Here is a 10,348-nt window from a genome sequence, read left to right as displayed (position 1 = left end):
TTAGAAAAAGTGAAAAACACCACTTACTATAGCAGCCTACTCTGTACCGTACCCTCCAACCGTCATGCCACTACAGTACAGGAATGTACCAGACGTCGTCGGCGATAGGCCACTTCAAAATGAGCTTTGAAATGTACTTTATTGCACATTTTGTGAGAGTACCAGTGAGAAATATTATCTCTTACATATTATAATATTGTGGAAATAGCTAACAGATGATAGTCCTAAGATTTCACCAACTTCATGCGTCACCAATTCAACAAAAAATTATAAAGTTGTGATGAATCAGTAGAATCTGACTGATGTTGTGAATTTTTATACAACCTGTATATGTGATCAAGTACACCTTAGGTCTGTCACCCACTGCTATTACTAATCAATAATGAACATAAAAAATTTAGCTTTTTAACTTCAGAGTAGAAACGTCTAAGCAAGTTATTTGAAGTGAATGGCTCATTTTTGCCATTTTCGTGAGATTTTTCTACTCGAGACGGTGATGTGTTATCGAGTTCTTTCAAAGGTCTTTTCGGTTTGCTTAAGCCTGTGAAAACATAGTAAACATCTCTTATTTCTTAAAATCGTAACGTTGTATTTTGCGGCAACTTCAGTCCTATTAAGTAAGCAATCAAGTTCATGGTCATAAACTAAGAAAAACGCGAGTTTTAGGGCCTGTTCACATGATCCCGGCTAACCGAGATTCAACGAAGCGTGAAATGATTTTGAGTCATTGAAAAGAGTAAAAACTTTAGACGCAAAACTTACAACCTTTTCTTGTAAATGATTTGTTTTCATTTTAGACGTTTTGTGAATTTACAAATCAGAGCATATAGAAATTGCTCAAACAAGTTTTTTGTTCTTGAGTATTTGATCTTTTGCATTTGCCAAAATATGATTTAACGCTTCGCTAAATCCCGGCTACCCGGGTTCATGTAATCAGCTCTTTAAATTATGTACAATGAGCTATCTATTGGCTTTCAGTAGACAGTACTAGCCAATCAAGCCTACTAACACGGATTATTTTCTTTATTAGCGTTGGTCGGCTTTCATTTCTATTCCAAATAGATTACTCAATTCAGGATATGCTTTTCTGTTGGGATGAAAATGTTAGTAGCAATTTAAAAATATTCTTTTTAAAATGGAAGTGAATACTCTGGAACCTTTGTAGACAGCATGCTGGTGTAAAGAGAATCGAGAATACCTACAGGTGATTCTGTAATGTGTGACGGCAAACACATTGCTTTCATCATCATCATATCTTTTCGCGCCAAGGGGCGATCCAAACTCGGGCTGGAATTAAGGTAATTAATTCTTTCTGTATTACCTTCATAAAACCGCCGCAGAAGTTCAGGCACTCTTTGTTATCATCGTTTTTGAACTGCTTCAGGGTAAAGGAAAAGATATTTTCGTTACACTAAGTCCACGATCTATTCTTAATTTCGGATGCATCGATCTGGAGGCGAGTAAACTCAAATTAACTAAAATTCCTGAATAATGAATAATTCTTATTACTTTTTTCAAATCGCTAGGCGCTTTCCTTCTCTCACAGCTAGCATTCAAAAACTCTTTCAAGTTGCTGTGTTCTTAAAGCAAAGATTAACAATGAATCCAAGAATGTAGACTTCATAGAATCTCATATTTTCAGTACGTTTGCTTCGAGAATCATCGAGAAAAAATATTTACTATAAATATCTTGTTTTTACATTTGCGGTGCGAACATTTTTCTTTTCATACACTGGAAAAACAAAAAATGGAATTAATTTTCTAAAGAAATTAAAAGTAATTTTGTTAAAAAATTTGAATTGTAGGAATGACTCGGGCTGTCTTAGCCACTATCTATTGCACTAGTTTTGTGAAACACGATGTATACTATTAGTTGCGTACATATTGATACAATCTTGAATCGTGGACGTGTTTTCAAACAAATATATTCTTGTAATTGTACGCATTCCCGTAATCAACTAAAGCAACTAATTGCTGAACGACAGAAAAAGATGCTAGGCATGCAAACCACCGTCCTTATAAGGTCCTGGTTGCCTTTTATAGAGCAATTGCTTTACAGCAGCATTATAATAGTTTACATTACAGAGCTGTCTTATGCCATAATATTTTGTTACATCTTGTTAATTCATCATTATATGCGGTCCATCCATCATTATTTGCAGTGATACTTTCGTTATATGCAGTCCATCTGTCATTATATGCGGTCCATTCCTCATTATATGCAGTGATATTTTTGTTATATGCGGTCCATTTGTCATTATATGTAATTCACTTTTCATTTTACCTTAACTTATTGCGTGGTTATTTCGTTATGTGGTAATTTCGTTATGTGTTAATTTCGTTATGTGGTAATTTCGTTATGTGGTCATTTCATTATGTGGTCACTTTTATTTGTTCGTTATGTGATGTCTAACATGAAGTACCTTTGATTAACTGAAACACAGGCTCAAATTGAACCATTTGTAATTTGTAACAAACGATTTGTTCAACACTTTGAATAGTCAAATAGTCAATAGGCAATAGTATTTGCGTCGTGCGTCATTTTTGCCAGATATAATGGATAAAATATTAGAAAAGGCAGGTCTCTTGAGTTTGTTTGAGAGATTTAACGAAGAAAGGATTGAGCCTGACGTAGTTTTAGCTATGACCGATGCAGATTTAATCCGACTTGGCGTAACTACAATACGAGAGCGTATTCGTCTTCGTGCTGTTTGCAGGGATACTACAGCATCAAGTTCTACTCCTGTTCCATCTTCTGCCTCAATCGCTGCAGAAAGGGCAAGATTATTTCATCCTCGGCATGTAAGGGGAACGGCTAGAAAAAGAAAAGCATCTCAGCCCGCTATGTGGCCATAGACTGGCAACATTTTTTGTTTGGCAGATCGACTGCAAAGTAGCATTCCCTCTACGACAACTAAGCAGACTCTTCACAACGCAGGGCTAGGACTGAAAAAGATCAAATTTCAGCTTACTGACAATGAGGAACTAGTAGCAGAAAAAATTATGTCTGCAGAAAAGCTGTCTGATGGGGAGACTGTCGGATTTCCTCAAATTCGGGATGGCGGTGGTTTTGAGCTACTCCAATGCGAATCAAATTACCGACACTTGACCATGATAAAATGTCAGTGGTAGGTCAAACAACACCTAAAGCAAAACATTGGCAGTCAATCTAAGGTCTATCTAAGACCAATACAAAAAAGTCTTTCAACAAAACCTCTCAAATCAGAACCTTTGGTTAATGTTAAACAAGTGTGCCACGGATGTAACAAAGACTTTCTCATGAATGAGTTACGGTCTAACTTGTATACTTGTACTGCTGGACTTTCTAGCTCATCTGAATCTGATACAGCAGATGCTAGTAGTAATACTGTTTTGCTTAGACAAAGTCAAGAACCGAACATTAGTCAAGACTGTCATAACGAAAAACTTCTGTGTGCCTTTCAGTGATCTGTACTGTGGAAGCATATAGTTCAATTCTAAAGCTGTTATGATTTTTTTTCCAGTGAGGATAGTTCAGCGAGACAATTTTCACTCAGTTGAAGAATTGGTGGAGTAAAGATGGGTCTGCCTTCGTGTTCTTCAGCAATTTCATCATGAGCATGACCTTCCACACCATACTCTCAGGTCTTCACTGGAGATATCGATTCCAATGGGATTCTGCGCTGGTTGATCTCATTCAGTGATTTGACCAAGCCTTCTCCCACATAATAAGTTTATTGTTGATCTCATGCATATATGTATAATGAAGAGCAGCAACATGAATATCATTAAATGGGTCAAGCAATCCTTCATCTTCAAGAAAATAAAACAAACTGTGATAGAAGGTCAGAACACCTTGGTAAACATTCTGCCACAGTCTTTCAATCCTTTGATTGTGTGTGCTACATCCAGTCAAGATGCTGCCACGATTAATTCCTCTTTTCTCCAACATATAGTCTTTAATGTGAGCATTTTCCAATCCTTTGTCTGTTCTTACTCGACTTGGCAAGCCATACTCTGTAACTGCATCTACGAAATTCATAAGCAATGTCTCTGCTTTGTTGTTGTTAGTACAAACCAACATGGTAACCTACTAAAGCCATCTGACAGGTAACCTACTAAAGCCATCTATTCCTCCAGTAATAAAAAATTCCACCTTATAAGCTTGTGATTTGTATCGATGTGCCATAGCTGGTTCGGCCCTTAACGTTGTAAATTCGACGATGAAGTTTACCCTTCTTTCTGTTTGCTACACCCTGGCTGTCAACTCGATGAATGGCATCGCGAAGTCGATGTCGTTGAACTCTTATCCCTTTTCCTTTAAGCAGCTGTTTAAACATACTTTCGTCACAATGCGGAAATTCTCTGGCCGTTTCACAAACATGAACATCTAATTCATTATCAGAAATGTCAGTAAAGCTGAATTTGCTAAGACCGTAAACTCTCATTCGACGATATATTGTGCTTTCAGACACAGATAACATTGTTGCAATTTCGCTTATCAAGAAATCTTCTTCTAAAAGACTCTCCAATAGCTCCCTCGGTATTTCAAACATAGCATGGGTAGTCTCATTTGTACTTCTTTTTGATGGCTGTGCATTTCCATACTTCGTGCACTCGATTCTCAAAGACATTTTTTCACTAGGATTAGACAAGCCGAGTTGCCTCAAATCGTGCAATGAAAGTCTGCAAACAATATCTGGAGTAACGCGTTCTTCTATAAAACGTTGAGTATGAAAGCTAAATCCAAGCTTTTCCAAAACTCTTTGCATGTCACCGATTGACGCCATTTTTATTCCTATTCCGTATTGTGTATTATCCATAGTATTATATCATGTATTTCATTATTAATAATATACATGAAAAAATTTCTCAATTCTAATTGGTTAAGAGCAGGGCTATTAACGCAAATACTATTGCCTATTGACTGTTAGACTATTCAAAGTGTTGAACAAATCGTTTGTTACAAATTACAAATGGATCAATTTGTGCCTGTGTTTCAGTTAATCGAAGGTACTTCATGTTAGACATCACATAACGAAGAAATAAAAATGACCACATAACGAAATTACCACATAACGAAATTACCACATAACGAAATTACCACATAACGAAATTACCACATAACGAGATAACCACATAACGAAATTACCACATAACGAAATTACCACATAACGAAATTACCACATAACAAAATAACCACATAACGAAATTACCACATAACGAGATAACCACATAACGAAATGACCACACAACGAAATTACCACATAACGAAATTACCACATAACGAAATTACCACATAACGAAATAACCGCATAACGAAATTACCACATAACGAAATTATCACATAACGAAATAACCACGCAATAAGTTAAGGTATAATGAAAAGTGCAATACATATAATGACAAATGGACCGCATATAACAAAAATGTCAATGCATATAATGACAGATGGACTGCATATAACGAAAGTATCACTGCATATAAAGACGAATGGACCGCATATAATGATGAATTAACAAGACGTAACAAAATATCATGGCATAAGACAGCTCTGGCATTCCATAGGTCTTTCATTATAAAAAACGACGCTGAAGAGCGACGCTCAACATTTTTAAATAGCATTGAACATAAAATTATTAAAAAAATCGAGGGTGATAGCGATGTTTTCTACTTACAAATTCTTTTTCTTCGTCATTTTGGCTGTATCAACTTGCTATGGCCTAACATGTAACGAGGCATACAACGCTACGAAATATATTGGGATGTCTCGAGTTCCTGTCGACTGCAGAGAGGAAATCCTAGATTGTCCCCATTCGTGGAAATCAGGTGTTCCTAATATCAGTGGTGATTCGTCAGACGCTCTGGACCAGCAGATCGACACGAAATTTCTTTATTGTAAAGAAGGTTTTTTAAAGTAAGGTTATGTACCGATCAATCCCTCTACGGGAGAAGTTCTTGGAAATAGCGGTGTGACGATAGGTGCTGGAGTAGATTTAGGTATAGTATGTTATTTATAAAAGTGAAAATAAATCTTCCATCGGCAAAATTCTCTATGAAGAGTAGTTTTTGTATTGTAAATTCTTCATAAAGCTTTTAGATCGATGAAATGGAGTTTATGAACGAAAAACCTTTCCCAAAACGCTATTAACTTAAAATTTAACGCTCAACGAGAGTTTAAGAACGTCGATAAAAAGCTTGACCAGCGTTTGATATAGTTGTGTGCCCTAAGGAATTTAAATCGCTTTCAATCACAAATAGACTCATTCATAGTGACTGAAGCGCGCAGTGCGTTGTGGTCTTAGTAATCACGCAGATGTAAACATTACAATATTGGTTGGGAACAAAGGAAGCTATTGAACCCATTTTTTCCATTAAACATTGAGAGCTATAAATTTCTTTCGGGGGGGGGGAGCAATGGGAGCAACCCTAGTTATACAAAAGCAATGCATACTGCATACACTAGCTACACAGACTAGCGACCTTGAACTCTACATCGGCTTACAGAATTGGGTTGGATGTTCAAGCAAGGTTATAATAAGGAAAGCGTCACTTCTGGTTATAGTTTCTGTAAGGAGCAAAAATTATAATTTTAAATCTCTCTTCCGGTAACAACTAGAGATACAAATTAAATCAAACGTTTACGAGGAATTTTATTCTTCTCTTTTATTAAATAATTCTCATGCATAGAACACAATTAGTAGAATTAATTTAATATCAAAATTATAACTGCCATATATCGACGTTGTACATGATGATTTTCAAAATACCTGACAGGAAATAAGTCACGGGCATCATTCAATGGAGTAACAAGTGAAGTCGTGACAAGACTTCAGCCATATTTTGGTTTGCAAAAAGACACTGCAGCATGCGCCATAATTGAAAATCCCTTACAACTTACCCGAGGGCAGGCGAAGAATGTAACAAGTGTGATTAAGACAAAGATTGTGCAAGAAACAAAGAGCAGATACGATCGAGATAAAACCACTGATTCTACAGCATTTGATTTTCTCCCTCGTGGTGTTCGCACAGCTATTGTTAGCGTCTGGTTTCAATTTGGTTATCCACAAGCTTATCCAAAATTCTGGAAAGCCGTGACCACAAATGACTGGAAAGGAGCCGTAAAGGAACTAAGAAATTTTTATAAAAATCCCGATGCGCAATTACGTGGAGATTTGATCCGACGTGACGACGAAGCAGACCTAATTGAAGCAACGTTTTCCAATTGCAGTAAACCGGTGGATCTTGTTTTTCTTCTTGACGAATCAGGAAGTGTAGGACAAAATAACTTTCAGAAATGTCTTGACTTTGTAAAAAATGTTATCAAATCATTTCGAAAGAACGGTGCTAGATTTGGCTTATCAACTTTTTCATTTGTTTATTCTTCACATTTCCACTTAAACGATTACACTACACAATCGGAGTATAGTCTGGCAATTTCGTCGATCGCTTATCGTAGTGGAGAAACGTTGCTTGGTGCAGCACTTCAGCGCATTTTAATCGATCAATTCACAACAGATCATGGTCTTCGTCCAACGGTAGACGGAATACCCCGAATACTTATCGTCCTAACTGATGGAAAATCGCATGATAGTATCACAGCACCAGCAAAGATTGTGAAAAATAATGAAATTATTATTTATGCCATTGGGATTGCCAATCACGACATAACACAGTTAAAGAAGATTGCTTCATCAAATCAACACGTCTTTATATTGAGCTCTTTCTCAAATCTCAATGCTATTATTTCCACTATAACGTCGTCTGCATGCTACGAGCCTCTAGTGGTGGCAAAAAACGAAACGACTAGAGCCAATGTTAAAAAAGGCGAAAACAAATACTTCAATTATAAAGTCAAGCCTAATTTGAACCTAAAAATAGATGTAAAAGACCTCCTAGGCAGTACTATTCTTTACGTGTCTCGTACGACCCTACATCCATACCGTTACAACTACGATTTAAAATTTGAACGAACATCACAGAAGGATAAAGTTATTGTGATTTCAGCAAGCGCCACCACGAGACGATCAAAACGATCAAGTCAAGAAAATCTCCGACCCATCTACATCTCGGTGATGTCTAACAGTGACTCGGCAGAATTTGAAATTAAAGCAAACGAATGTGATCCAAGTGTCTGTGTTGAAGGTACAAATGAACGTAATACGGCATCTTCTAAGTTTTCCCCAAACATTGGTTTTACATTTATCATTACAATCACAGTTGCTTTTTTGTTGTTCGTTGGTTAATGGTTTAAGAACAACTCAATATACAGACGCACTTATGTAGAAATAGATAACTCAAATGCATGTAGAGATTTTTTCTTGTTGTTTTCTTAGGTAAGATTTATAGCCAACCACATTATACTTAGGAGCTAAAAGTTCATATACATTATCTTGTATGGCATGTTGTTGCTATATTTACACTGTACACTAGCATAGATTTAACATAATAAAGTTTCACTGAAAATTGAAAAATTTGTAACGTTACATTAAAGTCATATCTACTTTATGTTACATCACTTATTGTGTAATATTATTTATTGTCTTTAATTTTAAACTCGGCTTTTACACACATGATTCTGTGCATGTTTTATAGCAAAAAGAATTAGCAATTACTGGATTACAAACTTCTACAGGCTACGTAAAAATATATATAATTTATGGTGTGAGGGTGGGACTGATTTATTCAAAATGTATAAATAATATGGCGAGCAACTCATATTTAATGTTACATGTATACATCAAAAGCCCGCAATGACATGTTGGTTATTTGTCTTTTTTTTACCAACCTTTTACTCGTTAAAAGCTTGAAGTCTTGAACAGTTGAACTTTGAGATAGATTTAACATTTGGACAAGTTAAGCGTCATGTATCGTCGATATGTGAAAAATTTTTCTATTATTTCATTTTTGTACAATTGTTCAATTGTTCCTCTCATCGCAGTCACTTATAACTCATAACCAATGACGATGATTTAAGGTACAGCAAAACTGGCGAGTGCTGCACGTAAAATTTTCAAAATTTATGCATATTTCATGTATGATTAAAATAATACTTATAGCAGCGTTAACCATAGTTAACTAATTTAATTTTCATATTCATTATGATAGTTACGTTCTTTTTTTCCAAGTTTTAAATGCTGCTTCTAGATTTTGCAATGAATATTGAATGAAAAGCAGTCAAAAGCAGAGTTTCAGCGGTTATTGTTATTTTTGCGTTTCGACCATTTTACTGCGTTTCCTGCTAATTTCATGGCTAATTCATACATGCAAAATCGGCATAGAAACAGGATATTGTTTAGTTTGAATCTAACAAAGAATTTAATTGGTTTAATTGCTTTGCCGAGCTCATCGAAATCGTCAAGGCAGCAAGGTCATCGAATACAGCAAACAAATACAGCATCGTCAAGGCATGACACAAGGAGCTTCGAGACAATATGTTTAACACTTACATTGCTATATAAATGGCAAAAATTGGTGGGGGACTCGTTCAAGTATAAAAAGCTCGTCAGAACAACAACAAAGCTTCTTCGCTTAAGCTGATCTCCAGTTTTTTTTGACTAGACTGCAGTTTAGCGGACACCCAAAGCGCTTGTATGGGGAGCGCGGGCTCGTTTTGGCTTAGGATTTATATGGTAGGATTTGGGTTAGTGTCCAAGGTTTCCGCTAAACTGCAGTAGTCCCGGCTGAAACACACTAGGCAGTCACAACACCTGGACGGTGTAAATTAGTAACAGTTACACTTCTCATTTCTATTGATCATTTTGATCCAAAATAAATTCAAGCATTTGAACAATAACATTAAAAATCATAAAGCCGTATCTTTTCTTTTCATAACAATCTATATTCTTAAGATGATTTAAATTCCGTTGTACAATTAAAATCATTTGGCCACGTATCGACGACACATGACGCTTAACTTTTCCAAATGTTAAATCTATCTTAAAGTTCAACTGTTCAAGATTTCAAGCTATTAACGCGTAAAAGGTTTGTAAAAAAGACAAATAACCAACATGTCATTGAGGGATTTTAATGTATAAATGTAACATTAAATGCGAGTTGCTCGTCATATTATTTATGCACTTTGAATAAATCAGTCTCACCCTAATACCATAATATATATTTTTTTACGCAGCCCGTAGAAGTTTGTAATCCTGTAACTGCTAATTAATCAAACAAAGATACAAATACAAACAACAACAATTTTTACTTACCAAAAACAAATATCACTGTCTTTCAAAAGAATGCGTATTTTTGATGATAATGTTTGTATATTAAGGAATTTCGATTCCTTTGTAAGCAATTATTATTCTTTGGGTCCACACCGTCTATTAGCCAAATATGTGTTATTTCATTCACCGTTAACATTAAT

At 35.7% G+C, this 10,348-nt stretch overlaps 1 pseudogene; it reads left to right on the top strand.

Moving 5' to 3' along the window:
• Window positions 1-5,453: 5,453 nt before the first annotated feature.
• Window positions 5,454-8,497, top strand: LOC124448422 (annotated as a pseudogene).
• Window positions 8,498-10,348: the final 1,851 nt, after the last annotated feature.

The sequence above is a fragment of the Xenia sp. Carnegie-2017 genome, unplaced genomic scaffold, assembly GCF_021976095.1.
Source record: "Xenia sp. Carnegie-2017 unplaced genomic scaffold, XeniaSp_v1 HiC_scaffold_23, whole genome shotgun sequence".
NCBI classification, from domain to species: Eukaryota; Metazoa; Cnidaria; class Anthozoa; order Malacalcyonacea; family Xeniidae; genus Xenia; species Xenia sp. Carnegie-2017.
Note: the sequence above shows the minus strand (reverse complement) of the source record. Positions and strands in the feature narration are given on the sequence as shown.